The following is a 19,323-nucleotide window of genomic DNA, read 5'->3' as shown; positions in this document are numbered from 1 at the left end:
AAATTTCTTTATTCAAACAGTGAGCTAATAAAATGAGCTTTTGTAAAAACGTCGAGCATCATTTCCGTTTTTTTTTTCTTTGAAGAGCTTTTGGCCCCAGAATCACAGGACCATCCATCCCCCTTCCAGTTCATGCATCAGCAGTTTTGTAACACCCTTTATTTACACTGAGCTGAGATGCAGAGTCAGCCTGCCCACCTGCCCGCTGAATGGAAACAGTACCATGTTTATCTGCAAGGGGTGGAGCAAAGTACCACTCTGATGACCACGGGACAGGGGCTGGAGGAAGCACCAGCTGTTTTCCTGCCCGTACGCATGCCAGTCTCACAGCTTCACTTCTGATAGCTAGACATATGGAATGCCCCACACCACCCAACCCTCTTGGCAACAGCTGTGGGTCCTACAGTTCTGACACTGGCATGGATGCACACCCCACGGATTACCAACTCAGTCCCCTTAGATTTCCCTGCACTCAGTCACCTGTCACGAGCAGTTGGTGCCCTGGTGGCCCATAGCTTCTGTCTCACCTGACTACAAAGTGGAGGCCCCTGTAACCCACTGCTTAAGTAACGATTGGTTAGGATGGCCACAGAACCCAGAAAACAGTTGACTTACTCTTGCTGATTTGTTGCATGGGTTATTTAAACAGACAAACGAGTAGCCAGATGAAGCAGCACAGGCCTGGAGGGGTCCTGAGTCCAGGCCCTCTGTCCTGCAGTGTTGGAGTTGTGCCTGCGTGTGCTCACCATCCCAGCAGCTCTCGGAGCCCCGTGCTAGATGTGTACAGAGGCTTCATCACATAGAGATGTCCACTCCACAGCCCCTCCCTGCTGCCCAGAAGGTGGGGGGTAGGCGAGAAAGTTCCAGGCCCCTGGCTCTCCCTTGGCTTTGAGTGTGCCCAGTGAGTGTTTTTTGACATTGGTCAATACTAACTATCCCTCTGCTATCCCTCTAGGGCTGCTGTGTCTGAACCTTAAAGGTCCATGTGTTCCCCCCTCAAGATCCCACCATTGCGTGGCCCGGGTGCCAAAGGCACTTGGTGAAGCCCTCAAGCCATCTTGTCTGAGCCCTGCCACCTGGGAGCTCAGAACCTGGGCTAGCTAGCCCCCTTTGGCTCTGAGCAGCCAGCAGACCAATTGGCTCAGGCCTCGGTCCAGATCCAAGCCCTGCCCCTGGGGTAAACCAACTCACCTGGCCCTGAGCACATGGCAGGCCAATGGGCCCAGATCTCTCTCTAGACCTGAGTCATGTCCAGGGATTTTCCACCCTGAGCCCTGCCACCTGGAAGCTTATAGCCAGGGCTAGCTGTTCCCTCTGGCAGGTGGCATTATTAATGATAGTGAATGTGAGAAAGTATAATTACTCTGGCTATATTTCCTCTTTCTAAGTAGAAACTATGAAACACTAGTTAAGTTGGATACAAATGGTATTGCCATGATAAATATGGAATCAAGAGATGTTTGCTGGACCTAGAACAGTGGTTCAGTGACTAAATTCTCATCTTAGAAATGCTGGGACTCCCTTTGCTGCTCCACATGCCATCCAGCTCCCTGCTCATGAGCTGGGAAAGCAATAGAGGATGGCACAAAGCCTTGGGACCCTGTAGCCACATGGGAGAGCAAGGAAAAGGTCTAGGCTCCTGGCCTCAAATCGGTTCAGCTCTGTCTATTGCAGCCATTTGGGGAATCAACCAGAGCAGGGAATATCTTTCTGTTTTCTTTCTCACTGTTAATCCAATATAAATAACTCTTTAAAAAGAGATTTGCTAATTGGGTGGGCCTTCTCCCTTAATACCACCCTTTAAACATGAAGGAAACAATATGGAAAAAATACTAGTCTTATCCACTTTCCCGTAGATCTTGAACCTTTTTATCCTAATTAACTATGTAAAGATTGTCAAAATAAATAAAATAAATAAATTTAAAAAAAGAAAAACAAACAAAAAAAGTAATTTGCTAAATTGTGATTATGGGAAATGAGAAAATCTGCATTTTGTCCCTAATCCTTAGATTTCTATAAAGAGCTGTTCCTTTTGTGGTGTAAGTGCAATTTTCCTTATATAAATGTGAATTATTTTTTAATTTGCAAAAACATAAATAAGGTGTATCTATGCCTGGTGGATTAATGACTACATTAGACAGTGATAGGCAGACATCCAGGAAGCATTGAACATTGTCCATAATTCAGCATGTTGGTCAGGTTGTGCAACGTGGTTCCACCTGTTGACAAAGGTACGGGTTGGTTCTGGAAGGGGGTGGAGTGGGCAGAGTCAGACCAAATCTTAGCACACTGGCATATTCAGGAACCAAGCTGGAGTGTGGACCATGCCAGGCTAGGCTATGATATCTACTGGCTTGCATGAGTCAAGGATGGGAGCAGACTAGGTGATGCCAAGACCCAGCACCCACCAGCGAGAGTTGGGACTGCGGATGGGGTGGGTCAGGCCAGGCTGCAGCATCTAATGGCAAAGGCTAATATGGCAACGGGCTATGCTGAGGCAGGTCAGAGCAACCACTGGTATGACAAGATGTGTGACTGGGAACAGGCCTGGTTGGGGAGCTGAGGGGATGTCCTGGCTGGATTGGGGTTCCCACTAGTAAGCACTACAGCTGGAATGGGGGTGATAATTTGGGCTGGGCATGGATGCAGCCTCCCTTGGCATGAGTATGGACTGGGTCTGGATAGTGCCAGATGGCTAGAGTGTTCATGAGAACCAGGGTAGGTGCAGAACAGGCTGGGCTAGGTCTCAGCTCCTGCTGAACCACATGAGAGCTATGTCTGAGCACAGACCAGGTTTCAATGGGCAGCAATACTCAACAGTTAGAACAAGAATGGGTGTGGGCCAGATAGGCAAGGGCACTGCTCCTGCTGGGACACGAGGTGAACAAAGTCAACCTGAGCCAAAGACACATCAATGTGCATAATATCTGCCACTAGGGGACCTGATAAGGGAGCTCAGAGAACTCCTTTGTCAGGATGAAGTCACCGAAGGTAAGCACAAGAACCAAGGCAAGGGGCCAGCATGGTAGCCTAGTGGCATGCACCAGGATCCCATAGGGGCTCTGGTTTGTATCCAAGTTGCTCCACTTTCCTTCCAGCTCCCTGCTTGTGGCCTGAGAAAGTAGCAGAGATAGCCCAAAGCCTTGGGACCATGTACCCACCTGGGAGACCTGAAAGAAGCTCCTTGTTCAGGCTTAAGATGTGCTTAACTCCAGCTGCAGCAGCCACTTGTGGAATGAACCAGCTGATCAGGTCAGGTTACTGTACATGCTGCATACATGTGGACCAACAAACATAAGGGTCAGGTCTGGGGTCAGGCCAGGCAGGTCCAATTCATAATATCCACTGGCAGATTTGAGAACCAAGACAGGGTTCAGGAGGGCCAGGTCTGGACAAAACAACAGCCAATTCACATTAGGGTTGGGACTAGGGGGTTGGTTGGGACTGACCAGACTATAGCATCCATCAGCATATGCCAACGTGAGATGGGCCACAATAGATCAGGCTGAAGCATCTACCAGCACAGCCCAAACTGGCTGGGCATGGGGGAAGTTTTGAGTTCATTAGTGGAGTTACGGGACTCCCCTGCTGTACCACTGCTCCTGCTGGTGAGCATGAAAGCAGGGACAGATTAGGCCAGGTAGGGCTTCAACACCTGTTGGCTTACATATGAACTGGGTTTGGTGGAAAGCCAGGTTGGGCTAAGCAACTGTATCCACTGATGCATGCATGAGCCAGAATAGGTGCAGGCTGGTTGGGCTTTCCTGCAGTATCAGCTGGCAGATGCTGGGACTGGGGACAATTCTAGTGAGGCTAGACTGAAGAACTGCCTGAGAGTACAAGATCCAGGAATGGGAGTGGGCAGCTCTCTGATAGGCTACATCACAGTCCTGGTCCCACCTGCATGGTGGGTGCTGGGTTCATGAGCACCAGGGGCAGGGGATCCAGGGAGATCCAGTTTGCCTGACTTGGGGCTTGGGCCTGGCTCTGCAGTGGGTGATGAGATGGTAAGCCTAGGGGCGGTGTCCGTGCGGTAGGTGCTGGGTCCTTGGGCATTGGAAGCAAAGGGGTCCAGCAGGGCTCATGTCAGATGGCCCAGGGTGCCAATGGCACCAGGAAAAGCTAACTGGCTGTTTGGAGGCATGTTTGTGGGTACTTGGTATGTAAGTTTGCAGGCGGTGTTGGAAGTAGGGGTTCTTTGGGGACCTGAGGGCTCACGTTCAGGATTAGTGGTATGACCATGCAGTGCATGCAACAAAACTGGGTCTCCTCAGTGGAAAAGGTAGAATAGTGGAGAGTAGGCCCAGTCTTGCATGGATCATATGGCAGCCCACTGGTTCCTGCAGAGGGAATCTAGTATCATTGCATAAGAGGAAGACAGAACAAACTGGACAATTACCCCAGCCAAACATGACAGCAAATATTTGGATGAATGGAGACTTTAAGGTTATCTATGTCAGACTGTGGACATTAGAAGTTTCCTGATCCTTGGATCAGGAGATTAACAGCATTTCAGAACTCTTGAAACCACTTAAGCAGAACCCTTGGAACATGCTCCCTATCAGGGACCCTGTGTTGATTGATTGGCTATTCCCTGAGTACTGGGAGTGGTTGGGAGGCTCCCCTTATCTCCCCTTTCCCCAATATACTGGAAGAAGAAATAGAAAATTTGGAAATAATGGTCACACCCACTTTTCTCAAAACGTCAATCCTTCCAACTCTGGTCAACTATACAGACATCATCAAAAAGAAGAAAGAAAATGGGTAGGTGTTTTTGGTTATATATCATTTTGGGCACTATAGTTTTTTTCAAAATTATTGTAGATGATGTTTACTTTGTTGATCAGGGTAGGAAGGATCCAGAGCAAGGGAGAAGTGGGTGCAATTATTGTTTCCAAGCTTTCTACCCCCCTCTTCCCATTTCTGGGAGGAGGGGCAGACAGGTTTATAGGCCACCCCCAGCCTCCCACCCATCCCAACACCCGAAGATGGGGAAAGGGCACCCAACATCAACATAGGGTCACAACACAGCTCATGTGCCAAAGGCTCTGCCCAGCTGGATGTGATAGTTCTGAAATGCTGTTGATCCTGCCAATCCATGGATGAAGAATCCCCTCCAATATCCACTGGCTGACACAGTCAAACGTATAGTCTCCATCCGCCCAGATATTTGCTGCCATCGCTTAGATGAGGTAGTTATCCACATACCCAGTTCTACATTCTCTGTTCTCCATACTCTGTACCTACCTGATGTCCTCTGCAGGTCCCAATGGGCTACCTGTCCTCCACCTGCATCATGGTCTGCTGTCCAGCACTCCCATCCTCTATACTGAGGAGGAAAAGTTCTCCTAGGTGGGCTCATGGACCTGAGCCAAGCGACCTAGGCCAAGCCAGACTCCTCACCCCTGCAGCTCATGGACACAGCCCCCACCACACAGGTGAGTTCAGTGACCTGGGTCATGAGACCCAGGCCCCAATGGAACCCACAACCCTGGGGCTCACAGACCTGGTGCCCACCACAAAGGCAGGCCCATGACCTGGGCCATGACTCAAGTCCTTTTGGAACTGCTCCCACTCCTGGGGCTCACAGATTGAGCACCCACCATGCAGGTGGGCCCAAGGACCTGAGCAAGGAGAATTAGGACCCAGCAGAACCCCCAATCCTGAGGCTCATGGACCTGATACCCAGAATGTAGGTGAGCCCTAGAACATGTGGCAGGAGACACATGGCCTTCCAGGTGCCCCGCACGTGGGGCTCATGAATCCAGCCCTGTGACCTGGGCCATGGGACCCAGAACCCACCATCCCCACAACCCTAAGGCTCATGAATCCAGCACCCACCACACAGGGAAGCATAAGGACTCCTACATCCCTGGTGCTTACAGAAATGACACTTGCCACCCCCAGATAGACATAGCTCATCTCACCTCAGTATGCACTAGTGGCTGCTTCAGCCTACTTCCATCCAAACTGACCCCAGTTCCAGCTTATGCTGATTGGTACTGCAGCCTAGCCTTGCCCAGTTAGCCTAAATATCCCAGCTCCAGTTTGAACTGGCTGGTGTTGCAGCTAGAATCAGCACCTCCCACACCTCACTCATCCTGATTCTTAGATCTGACAGTGGATGCTATAAACTGGCATGGCCTGGTCCAAGCCCAGGCCTGCATGCTGGCAGGTTCTGTAACCTGGCCTGCTTTGGGCTGCTCCTGGCATTGCTCTTTGCTCTTTTCTAGTAACCTGTAAAGGAGTTCATCAAGCTCCTCTATCAGGTCTCCCCCAGTGGCAGATCTTGTATATACTAGTGTGTTCCTGGCCCAGGTTGAATTTGTCCACATCTTCTCCTGGCAATAAAGGTGCCCTTGCCCAATCGACCCATGCCCTTTCTGTATCTTACTGTTGGGTATTGCAGCCCATCCAAATGTGGTCAATGCTCATAAGTAGTTCTCATGTGGTTCAACAGAAGTCAAGACCTAACCCAACCTATTCTATACCCACCCTGACTCTCACAAGGACCAGGGAGTGCTAGAATCAAGCCCAGTCTGGCCCTGCCCAGACCCAATCCAGGACCAAAAGGAAATTTACAATCCATTTATCTCTGAGAACCACCTGGGTCTTCTGGCTGTAGTTTTGATGTTGAAAAGAAAAATTTAGGATAGAGGAATTTAATTTGCCTTTTTGCCTTCTGTACTTTGCTTGCTGAAAAGACAATGGATAGCTGAACAAACATCTCTAGCTGAACAAACATCTCATGACTTAGTTTGGATAGAGCCTGGGAACCAGAGAGAGATAAGGGGCACCTGCTGCTGCATCTGGATTAGGTCATAAAAAAGTCTTGAGTCAAGCATCTCAGAAAGAAGTGTGATAAGAAATTGAGTGCACAGTGGAAAAGGCCCTAATTGCATGCAAGGCAAAGGTCTTTTATGGCCCCCTTTCCTGAACAAAGCCTTGGGGCTGGTGTGCCTGAACTCCTGTGTGGGGACTGGCCCCAGCCCCAGCGCATTGGTGATTGAATAAAGCCTTTTGCTTTTTCATCAAGTCTCGTCTTCATTGGTCATTGCGGAGACTCACTCTCTCAGAAAATGACGGTAAGATCATCCCATTTGGGGGCGCCTTACAATGTCACCAGACCATATGACAAAGGTTCTGGGATGCTTCGATCCCATGTGGAAAATCCAATAGGAAATGACTGACCTCAGAGTTCTCAGCCTACGACGGCACTCAAATTCCCTGTGATCTCCTTGGTGGTTGGGATGCGATTCTTGGTGTCCAGACTGACAATTCTTGAGGAAGTATCCCCTGCTTCTGCAGCGAAAGCCCTTGGGAGGCCTCTCAGGGTCTCTGCGACTTGCATACAGACATCCTCTCATCCTCCTGCTCTGCCCTGGGATCCCGTCCTGCTCTGTACACACAATCTCTTTTAAGAGCTTGTTATGGTTGCTCTTGGATCCCATTGCAAGCCTCTCTAGTTTTCCCTAATGTCTAAGGCAGTTTAGAATCTGTTATCTATAAATCCCCTATTACAATCTTAATAGATTTTACTTAAAATCTTCCTCAAACATTCTAAGAAGATGGAAGATCTCTCTGCACTCCTGACCTATTGTGGAACAAAAGAAATATTTAAAAGCAAATCTGGTTCTTCAGTTCTTAGAGGCAGTTCCAAGAAGGATTCCATCTTCTCCAGGGGCAGCGTTGCATTCAAGAGAGTCGCTGCACTGCCAAAGTCAGATGAGCCACAGGGAAGCCCACAGCTTTGAGGATCCATCAGGGAATTCTAGACACAATAGCGCAACCTTTTCCATGAGTTATTAGTGTTCCAGAATATCATTCATTTACTTGTTTAGTCTACACAGGAATTTGTAAAGTCTTATCAGAGAATATAGAAAAATGTCTATCAACAGGAGTATTAATGTCTCCTTGAGGCAAATTTTAAAAATTAAGTGTTAAAAGGCAAACAATTGGCTTTTCAAGGTGTGGTGTGCACATTCAACAAGTCTGTGCCACCAGGCTGCTTTCTCTCAGAAAAAAATATAAATGAAAACTATCAAAAAATAATTTTAGAAAACATTACCCAAAAGTCCAATGTCTGTTGTGACTTTGGAAACAAGAGCATAGGTTAACAATTCCAGGTAAATTACTTCTTAGAGAAAGCGATGAGAATCAAACTTGAGCACACATGCATTGATGAATTAAAATATTTTAAAAACAGCCTGTAGAAATTTAAGTTACAAACCACTTGAGTATCTCAGAGCATGCCTCACATACGGGACTTGGGGTGGGTGGGAAACGGGGTGGGGCTTCCCCCTCAATATCCCCATTTACCTTAGATAATCTGCATACCATATGACCCAGCAATAGCACTCCTAGGAATATATCCAAAACACCTGTTTTACGACAAACCAACATGCATCCCTATGTTCATTGCAGCACAATCAGTAATTGCAAAAACATGGAAGCAACCGAAATGCCCATCAGCAGAAGATTGGATAAGAAAGCTTTGGTTCATCTACTCCATGGAATACTACTCAGCTATTAAAAAAAACAAAATGCAGTTCTTTGTGGCTAAATGGGTACAACTGGAAACTATAATGCTAAGGGAAATGAGCGAATCCCAAAAGATTAGATACCACATGTTTGCCTTGATTTAACCTGTAATTTTTTGTTTGGTTGTTTGTTATTTTTTTTTTTTTTTTTTGAACCTGTCATTGATACTGTCTCAACCCAGATGTTTCGAAGAAGGGAACTTGCATTATTTTTAACATATTGTTTACCCAATACTATGTCAATTAATTCCATAATGTTGTATATTGATACTGTGGCCTCGTTGGGGCTTTTAACTGACTGGATCTTTACTCTGTTAGACCTATTTTCAGACCATAGAAGGTCTCCCCAAGAGGCCACTGAACTTATCTGGACAATAAGACGCTGAACTTTATGCTAGGCATGTGTCTGCAAGCAATGAATCTCAACCGAACTTGAACTATGGTTATGCAACAAGGTGGAGGAATCCACCATGGGGGGAGGGGTATGGGAGGGGTGGGGGGAATCCCCAGCGCCTATGAAACTGTACTACACAATACAATGTAAGCAACAATAATTAAAAAAAAAAAAAAAAAAAAAAAAAAAAAAAAAAAAAAAAAAAGAATATCTTTTATGCTTCTGGTTATTTCACTCTTTTCTGGGTAAAATTCTCTAATTTCGTTTTTAGTGCCTCTTCATCTGAGGATACAAGGGAGGCCATATCCATGTCCAGCCCTGTCTAATGAACCTATTCTGGCTCTTGTGCTCATCAGTGGGAATTCCAACCCAGTCAGGGCATCCCCTTACCTCCACAAACAGGCCTATTCCCAGCCACAAATCTGGCGCACGCCAAGGGAGATTTATTCCTCATGGGTGAGCCCATATGTTCCCTTGCAGATTCAACCCAAAGACCCAGACCACTCACATGTTTGTCAGCTTCATGCTCAGCCTCACAGGACTCATCCCCTTTTCTGACACTCACTGGTGGGTTCCATGTTGTAACCCTTCACGTATAGAAGTCTCATCCATGCAAATTCCTCAGAAGCCATTCCTCACCTGGACATGAACCTGAAGGTTCCTGCTCACCCCTATCCCCTGCCACATGCAATCTCCCAGACTCTCTGTAAGTCCACACCCCTAGGTTTTCAGAGCATATTGATGGACAGTATGTGGGATTGGCCGAGATTCTCCCAGACACAAACACACAGCTGGCAGACTCAAGCACACATGCCTCGAGTTCAGACTTACCTGAGCTCGCCTCACCAAGGTGGTGGTGGTAGGCAGACCCAAGATCCTGTGCTTGCTCAGAGCTGTCTGAGATCTGCCCACAGTGTAGTATTGTGGACAGAGAAATTTTCAGGTCTCAGGCCTTGGGCCTAGACAAGTTAGGAATTTGCCCATGCCTGGCAGTGGTGGGCAGAGCTAGGATCACCAAACATTGAGCCTGGCACTTTCTGGATTCCCCTAGCCACAGGCACAAGGCTGGGAGGATAACTGTGTGAGCCTCCAGCACTGACTAACCTTCACTATATTTTTTGTATTCATATTCTGTTATCAATGTTATGCCCAAAATGCTTACTCATTGAACATTTAGTCATGAAAGTTACAGATTGTAAAATTTATGTTACCATGATTTCAATCTGATTTTTAAAAATATAAGCTGATACACTCAAGAAAGTATGGGCTGGGAGCTCAGCTGCTTTATAACCTACCTGTGAGGCTGCACGAAGGGTAATTTGGACTTAGTGCCTTGGGTACTAATGGAGTGTCGTGAACAACGAGCCCGGTTACTCAAACAAACACCATGAGTCAAGAGAATAGATGCTTGCAATCAAGTGTTTATTCAAGCCAGCATACACCAAACAGGACTGGGGAAGCCACCGAGAGCGCCCTTGACTTTGGTCTCATGGAAGTCTGCTGGGCTTTGGTCTGGCCTGGTGGAACCTGCTGGGCCTTTGCCTCTGTTCTCATGGGAGCCTGCTGGCTTTGAGGGAAGCCCAAGAGGTTTGGCTCCAGTCTAGTGGGAGCCTGCTGGCTTTAGTGACTGGGACCAAGGCATGCATTTTTATACAAATCAGTGGGTCAAGCAAGCAGTTGTTACAATGTTTTGATTGGTTATTACATGTTATCTATCAATAACACTTGCTTTCTCTTAGTTCTGAAAAACATGCTTTTTCTACATATTTATCAAGACACATTTTCTTCTTCTTTTATCATTTTTACCATAACTTGTTTTTCATGACATGCTTACGTACATTAGAGCTTCTTAACAGGAGTGATAAGAGAGGGCTTAAGTACATTGGAGTTTCTTGATAGGAGTGATAGGAGAGGTGGCCATATTTCACCAGTAGCCTAGGAAGATGGAGTCACCTCTGCTCAAAAACTCCACCATATTTAGTATGTCCATTACTAAATCACAGCATAATTTAAAGAGGAGGTCTATTATTAGAACTGTTTCTGGTTCATCAATTACAGACAAGAGGGTAGTAATATTAAGGATATAACTGAGGTTATTGATAATGTTATTTCCCGTATCTCTCAAGGATTCATTTTTATCTACACCATTATTAAGCATATATTGATGGGACAATAAATAAATACAACCAGACTGTTCCTATCATGGTGATAGTCAAAACCCAAAAACCATTAGGAGGTGAATTCTGGGGAGTTCAGGGTAAGGATATAACAGGAGTTGGTGAGGCAAACAAAAGCTGCGTTCATCATTTACAAAAGAACCAGCTTTCACACGCAGACCTGGGAGATATCTTTCATACAGGCATTGGCAACATCATATGGGGAAATATGGCAACTCAGGCTGACCCGGCAAGACACTTTGTGCTATGTAACACTGAAGGCTGGAAGGGCACAAGGGGGAAAGGTTAGTTAAAGCAAAGGAGACCCATTCTGGATGAGGACAAACAACGTTTGTTTCAACACATATTTTCTCGCAATAAAAGAAATCCTAGAAGATCCATGGTGTGTGCCCCTCTACAATCTCCAGAACTGTGGGGTATAAACTGAGGGACAAGGAGAGGAAGACATGGGTCTACCCAGGTTCTCTATGTGTACAGCTGCAGGACACAGCAGGACAAATGGTAGGTAGTCTGGTGTCTATGATTGAGAAATTCCCCCCGAAAAACCACAAGGCCTCACGCTGTAGTGGCAGAAGAGCATGAGGATCTGCTGTCACCAGACCCATGGGAAGCTGCAGCATACCATTAAAGAACTTGAGGGTCACATGCTTTCCCCAAAGCCCTCACCACCAGACACCTGAGCAAGGCTCACAGCACAGCCTACACAGAGAACTCCAGGCTGTGGCCATCAAGCTGCACCTGGCACCCACACCAAATGTCGTGCTGCCCCCATTCTTCTTCCTCTTCCTCTCCTGCTGCACAAGACAGGAGCACAGCGGCTCTGTCCCAGGCAGGCATGGGGGCTCTTGCTCCTCTTCTCAACTATGAGCAAGGACAAGAATCTGTCTTCCTGAGCAAGGAGGCCCAGGCATCACAAGGGACACAGGATGGGCCTCTGAAGGATGAGCAGCTGTGCCCGCCCACAAGCCACAATACGAGGCTGCAAGCATAATGCCACTCATGCCTCCTCCCAGCTGAGGCTCTCTTTACCCCTGCCCTGAGCCACATGTCTGCTCTGCTAAGGATTCAAACTCTGCACAATGGGACAGAAACCTGGACTGGGGGCATGAAGGGAAGCAGACTGTAGTGTCCTGGCAGTGTGGGGAAATCCTGTGTGAGGAGGGTCTCAGGTAAGGAGCCACAGGAAGCAACCTCAACACCTGGAAATGACCTCACACCACTGGGTGCTGAGTGCCTGGGCAACCAGCACCCACATTCCGCAGTGTGCTAGGATTTGACATGAAGGAACATGTTCCTGTGTTGCTTTCCAAGACGGGGAGGTTCAGGCCCAGGAAATGTCCCTGTGGCCTCAGCCAATGTGCTGTCCATGCTGGGCCATCCCTGACCAGCCACGCACCTGCTGCCTCCAACGCACAAAGGTAAGTGGAGCCCTCCCTGCCAAGGCAGTACTTCCTGGGCCACACTGGCCAGGCCCATAGATGGCAATGTGTGTGGATGTGGGGATTCTTCACTCTGTGTGGGGGAGGAGATTGGGCTTAAGAGTCCATGGGAACCTGAGGGAGGCCCAGGGCTGGCTGGCTGTGCAGGGATCCCTGGGTTGGCCTCTCTGTCTCACTGTACCAAGGCTCTCTGTTGGTCTCTCTCCCAGCTTCAGGACAAGTCCACCCTGTGCCTGGAGCAACACAGTGGGATGTTGCCTGTCCATATCATGGACCCACATCGTCCAGCATCACCACATGAGCCAACAGAGTGATGGAGCAGTGGACATACACAGCCATTGTCCAGAGTCTTCTGTCATCGTCATCCACCAGGCCCTACAAGCCACCTGAGCAGAGAGCTGGCCAATGCACAATGCTGTGAGACTCTATGGGGGGCTGCATCCCTAACTTGCTACATAGAACTTCCTGCTGGGAGGAATTGTCTTCCTCTGAGGTGAGCTTCACACCACCTGAGAAGAAATTCAGCCTACAAAACATTGGTGACAGCACAGATAGATCGGCTATGCCCCACTCGGGAGGCCCCATCCCTGACTTGCCAGATATAGACTCCCACCAAGAGGAATGATCCTCTCCTGAGAAGAGCTTCAATGTGGATGATGTGGACACAGCCATGCCCCCAGCCACCTGGCAGGCCCCAGAATTTTCCCCATGGGGTCACAAGCTGAAGATGCGGCCCTTGTGCCACGAGTCTTTGACACAGCTGACGCGGGGTAAACCTGCTCCCCGTTGGCACCAATGACTTGCAAAGGGACAGGATCACAACGTCGGCCCCAGAGCTGGTCCCAGCTACTCCCCTGCTTCTCCCCCAGGGCCTCACCTGCCCACCTCTGCCCCAGGGAGACATCACTGCAATTTCCTCACCTTCATACCATGCTTTTTCTCAGTCTTCTGCTCCCTGTATTTCAACAAAATCTAGTTCAGTTTTTGCCCAATGTGCAGAGTCTCTTTCAGGCCCGTGGGAGCTCCCCAGGCAGGGGCCAGCCTACCCTACTCTCCACATGTTGGAGGCACTGACCATTTCCTGCCCTGTGATTGGCCCTTTGCCCTGATTGGTGTGCCTTGGTTATCTTTAAGTTGATTGGTCAGGTTTGACAGTTAAGCGGGGGGCTTGGCGGGGGAGGGGCTGGAGCGTAATGGTCATAACGGTCACAACAGAGTTAACGGACACAACGGAAGATCAGAATAAAAGCGCCTTGGAGACTCTCTCAAGTGTCGGGTGATTTCTTCCGCGGGACGGGAGGACCCCCGATATCCACACACAATGTTGCTTGGGGATCCTCCACATGGGACAAAGTAGCCCCCTCCCCAGGGACATAGCCAGACCTACCCATCTTTCCAAAGGCAGCACCCACACATGACAAGGCCAAGGAACACAAGCTCCAGCAGACGCTGTGTGGGGCCGCATCTGAGCCACCTCATGCTCAGGGACACAGGATCTCGGCTCTGACAACACAGCTGACCTCCCACGTGTGTTCCCAGTGCAGCCTCAGTGACCTCATCTGGGTCAGAGGATGGCATCCCTGCCTGCACGGGAGGACACGGTGGGGAGTGCAAGCACTATACCTCCCTGCACACACTGTTAGCATGCAGCTCGCGGCATGAGGTGCACACAAAGCTCTCACTAGGCTGAGAGGGACTTCTCTCCTCCAGCGGAAAGGGTCCTAAGGACACAAGCTATGGCCAATCCTTCCTTACGCTCATTGAAGGCACACTGGCTAAAGCAAGGCATGGATTTCCTTGGTGGCTCAGGCATTTGTGTCAAGGGCACATCCTATCAAGGGAACCTAGACCTTGACCCTCATGCTGCCCACTATGGCCTGCTCTGACGGGCTGAGTTGCACTGCTTCTGGCTGCAAAATATGCCACAGACACACTTGAGGAGCCCAACACAGTGACCATACCCTTCTCTGAGTCACGTCTTGGTGTCCTCAGCACTTGAACAGGCCAGCACGAGCTGTGCTCCTGGCTCCAGCACAGCGGCCTGGCTTCACACCCAGGCTGCCTGCCATTCTACCCAGGCCTGATCATCTTTCTTGTTTCTAGTACTGGCAACATCAGCTGGTGAACCACAGCAATGCCAGGCTGACCTAGAAAGATGCTCTGTGGTACCTCACGTTGAAGGCTAGAAAGGGAGAAGAGGAGAAGAAGAGACGGAGAAAAGGATACCACTTCTAGGTTCCAACCCTCCCATTTTACCTCAACACCCTCCTCACTGACTCTACAGAAAGTCCTTTAGCAGGACCATTGTGTGGCCTTCTGCCATCTCCAGAACTGTGGGGTATAAACTGAGGGACAAGGAGAGGAAGACATGGGTCTACCCAGGTTCTCTATGTGTACAGCTGCAGGACACAGCAGGGCAAATGGTAGGTAGTCTGGTGTCTACGATTGAGAAATTCCCCCCGAAAAAACCACAAGGCCTCACGCTGTAGTGGCAGAAGAGCATGAGGATCTGCTGTCACCAGACCCATGGGAAGCTGCAGCATACCATTAAAGAACTTGAGGGTCACATGCTTTCCCCAAAGCCCTCACCACCAGACACCTGAGCAAGGCTCACAGCACAGCCTACACAGAGAACTCCAGGCTGTGGCCATCAAGCTGCACCTGGCACCCACACCAAATGTCGTGCTGCCCCCATTCTTCTTCCTCTTCCTCTCCTGCTGCACAAGACAGGAGCACAGCGGCTCTGTCCCAGGCAGGCATGGGGGCTCTTGCTCCTCTTCTCAACTATGAGCAAGGACAAGAATCTGTCTTCCTGAGCAAGGAGGCCCAGGCATCACAAGGGACACAGGATGGGCCTCTGAAGGATGAGCAGCTGTGCCCGCCCACAAGCCACAATACGAGGCTGCAAGCATAATGCCACTCATGCCTCCTCCCAGCTGAGGCTCTCTTTACCCCTGCCCTGAGCCACATGACTGCTCTGCTAAGGATTCAAACTCTGCACAATGGGACAGAAACCTGGACTGGGGGCATGAAGGGAAGCAGACTGTAGTGTCCTGGCAGTGTGGGGAAATCCTGTGTGAGGAGGGTCTCAGGTAAGGAGCCACAGGAAGCAACCTCAACACCTGGAAATGACCTCACACCACTGGGTGCTGAGTGCCTGGGCAACCAGCACCCACATTCCGCAGTGTGCTAGGATTTGACATGAAGGAACATGTTCCTGTGTTGCTTTCCAAGACGGGGAGGTTCAGGCCCCAGGAAATGTCCCTGTGGCCTCAGCCAATGTGCTGTCCATGCTGGGCCATCCCTGACCAGCCACGCACCTGCTGCCTCCAACGCACAAAGGTAAGTGGAGCCCTCCCTGCCAAGGCAGTACTTCCTGGGCCACACTGGCCAGGCCCATAGATGGCAATGTGTGTGGATGTGGGGATTCTTCACTCTGTGTGGGGGAGGAGATTGGGCTTAAGAGTCCATGGGAACCTGAGGGAGGCCCAGGGCTGGCTGGCTGTGCAGGGATCCCTGGGTTGGCCTCTCTGTCTCACTGTACCAAGGCTCTCTGTTGGTCTCTCTCCCAGCTTCAGGACAAGTCCACCCTGTGCCTGGAGCAACACAGTGGGATGTTGCCTGTCCATATCATGGACCCACATCGTCCAGCATCACCACATGAGCCAACAGAGTGATGGAGCAGTGGACCTACACAGCCATTGTCCAGAGTCTTCTGTCATCGTCATCCACCAGGCCCTACAAGCCACCTGAGCAGAGAGCTGGCCAATGCACAATGCTGTGAGACTCTATGGGGGGCTGCATCCCTAACTTGCTACATAGAACTTCCTGCTGGGAGGAATTGTCTTCCTCTGAGGTGAGCTTCACACCACCTGAGAAGAAATTCAGCCTACAAAACATTGGTGACAGCACAGATAGATCGGCTATGCCCCACTCGGGAGGCCCCATCCCTGACTTGCCAGATATAGACTCCCACCAAGAGGAATGATCCTCTCCTGAGAAGAGCTTCAATGTGGATGATGTGGACACAGCCATGCCCCCAGCCACCTGGCAGGCCCCAGAATTTTCCCCATGGGGTCACAAGCTGAAGATGCCGGCCCTTGTGCCACGAGTCTTTGACACAGCTGACGCGGGGTAAACCTGCTCCCCGTTGGCACCAATGACTTGCAAAGGGACAGGATCACAACGTCGGCCCCAGAGCTGGTCCCAGCTACTCCCCTACTTCTCCCCCAGGGCCTCACCTGCCCACCTCTGCCCCAGGGAGACATCACTGCAATTTCCTCACCTTCATACCATGCTTTTTCTCAGTCTTCTGCTCCCTGTATTTCAACAAAATCTAGTTCAGTTTTTGCCCAATGTGCAGAGTCTCTTTCAGGCCCGTGGGAGCTCCCCAGGCAGGGGCCAGCCTACGCTACTCTCCACATGTTGGGGGCACTGACCATTTCCTGCCCTGTGATTGGCCCTTTGCCCTGATTGGTGTGCCTTGGTTATCTTTAAGTTGATTGGTCAGGTTTGACAGTTAAGCGGGGGGCTTGGCGGGGGAGGGGCTGGAGCGTAATGGTCATAACGGTCACAACAGAGTTAACGGACACAACGGAAGATCAGAATAAAAGCGCCTTGGAGACTCTCTCAAGTGTCGGGTGATTTCTTCCGCGGGACGGGAGGACCCCCGATATCCACACACAATGTTGCTTGGGGATCCTCCACATGGGACAAAGTAGCCCCCTCCCCAGGGACATAGCCAGACCTACCCATCTTTCCAAAGGCAGCACCCACACATGACAAGGCCAAGGAACACAAGCTCCAGCAGACGCTGTGTGGGGCCGCATCTGAGCCACCTCATGCTCAGGGACACAGGATCTCGGCTCTGACAACACAGCTGACCTCCCACGTGTGTTCCCAGTGCAGCCTCAGTGACCTCATCTGGGTCAGAGGATGGCATCCCTGCCTGCACGGGAGGACACGGTGGGGAGTGCAAGCACTATACCTCCCTGCACACACTGTTAGCATGCAGCTCGCGGCATGAGGTGCACACAAAGCTCTCACTAGGCTGAGAGGGACTTCTCTCCTCCAGCGGAAAGGGTCCTAAGGACACAAGCTATGGCCAATCCTTCCTTACGCTCATTGAAGGCACACTGGCTAAAGCAAGGCATGGATTTCCTTGGTGGCTCAGGCATTTGTGTCAAGGGCACATCCTATCAAGGGAACCTAGACCTTGACCCTCATGCTGCCCACTATGGCCTGCTCTGACGGGCTGAGTTGCACTGCTTCTGGCTGCAAAATATGCCACAGACACACTTGAGGAGCCCAACACAGTGACCATACCCTTCTCTGAGTCACGTCTTGGTGTCCTCAGCACTTGAACAGGCCAGCACGAGCTGTGCTCCTGGCTCCAGCACAGCGGCCTGGCTTCACACCCAGGCTGCCTGCCATTCTACCCAGGCCTGATCATCTTTCTTGTTTCTAGTACTGGCAACATCAGCTGGTGAACCACAGCAATGCCAGGCTGACCTAGAAAGATGCTCTGTGGTACCTCACGTTGAAGGCTAGAAAGGGAGAAGAGGAGAAGAAGAGACGGAGAAAAGGATACCACTTCTAGGTTCCAACCCTCCCATTTTACCTCAACACCCTCCTCACTGACTCTACAGAAAGTCCTTTAGCAGGACCATTGTGTGGCCTTCTGCCATCTCCAGAACTGTGGGGTATAAACTGAGGGACAAGGAGAGGAAGACATGGGTCTACCCAGGTTCTCTATGTGTACAGCTGCAGGACACAGCAGGGCAAATGGTAGGTAGTCTGGTGTCTACGATTGAGAAATTCCCCCCGAAAAACCACAAGGCCTCACGCTGTAGTGGCAGAAGAGCATGAGGATCTGCTGTCACCAGACCCATGGGAAGCTGCAGCATACCATTAAAGAACTTGAGGGTCACATGCTTTCCCCAAAGCCCTCACCACCAGACACCTGAGCAAGGCTCACAGCACAGCCTACACAGAGAACTCCAGGCTGTGGCCATCAAGCTGCACCTGGCACCCACACCAAATGTCGTGCTGCCCCCATTCTTCTTCCTCTTCCTCTCCTGCTGCACAAGACAGGAGCACAGCGGCTCTGTCCCAGGCAGGCATGGGGGCTCTTGCTCCTCTTCTCAACTATGAGCAAGGACAAGAATCTGTCTTCCTGAGCAGGAGGCCCAGGCATCACAAGGGACACAGGATGGGCCTCTGAAGGATGAGCAGCTGTGCCCGCCCACAAGCCACAATACGAGGCTGCAAGCATAATGCCACTCATGCCTCCTCCCAGCTGAGGCTCTCTTTACCCCTGCCCTGAGCCACATGACTGCTCTGCTATGGATTCAAACTCTGCACAATGGGACAGAAACCTGGACTGGGGGCATGAAGGGAAGCAGACTGTAGTGTCCTGGCAGTGTGGGGAAATCCTGTGTGAGGAGGGTCTCAGGTAAGGAGCCACAGGAAGCAACCTCAACACCTGGAAATGACCTCACACCACTGGGTGCTGAGTGCCTGGGCAACCAGCACCCACATTCCGCAGTGTGCTAGGATTTGACATGAAGGAACATGTTCCTGTGTTGCTTTCCAAGACGGGGAGGTTCAGGCCCCAGGAAATGTCCCTGTGGCCTCAGCCAATGTGCTGTCCATGCTGGGCCATCCCTGACCAGCCACGCACCTGCTGCCTCCAACGCACAAAGGTAAGTGGAGCCCTCCCTGCCAAGGCAGTACTTCCTGGGCCACACTGGCCAGGCCCATAGATGGCAATG

This window comes from Ochotona curzoniae, unplaced genomic scaffold (genome assembly GCF_017591425.1).
Source record: "Ochotona curzoniae isolate NIBS_2020 unplaced genomic scaffold, NIBS_Ocur_1.0 contig_2321, whole genome shotgun sequence".
NCBI classification, from domain to species: Eukaryota; Metazoa; Chordata; class Mammalia; order Lagomorpha; family Ochotonidae; genus Ochotona; species Ochotona curzoniae.
This window is presented reverse-complemented; position numbering follows the sequence as displayed.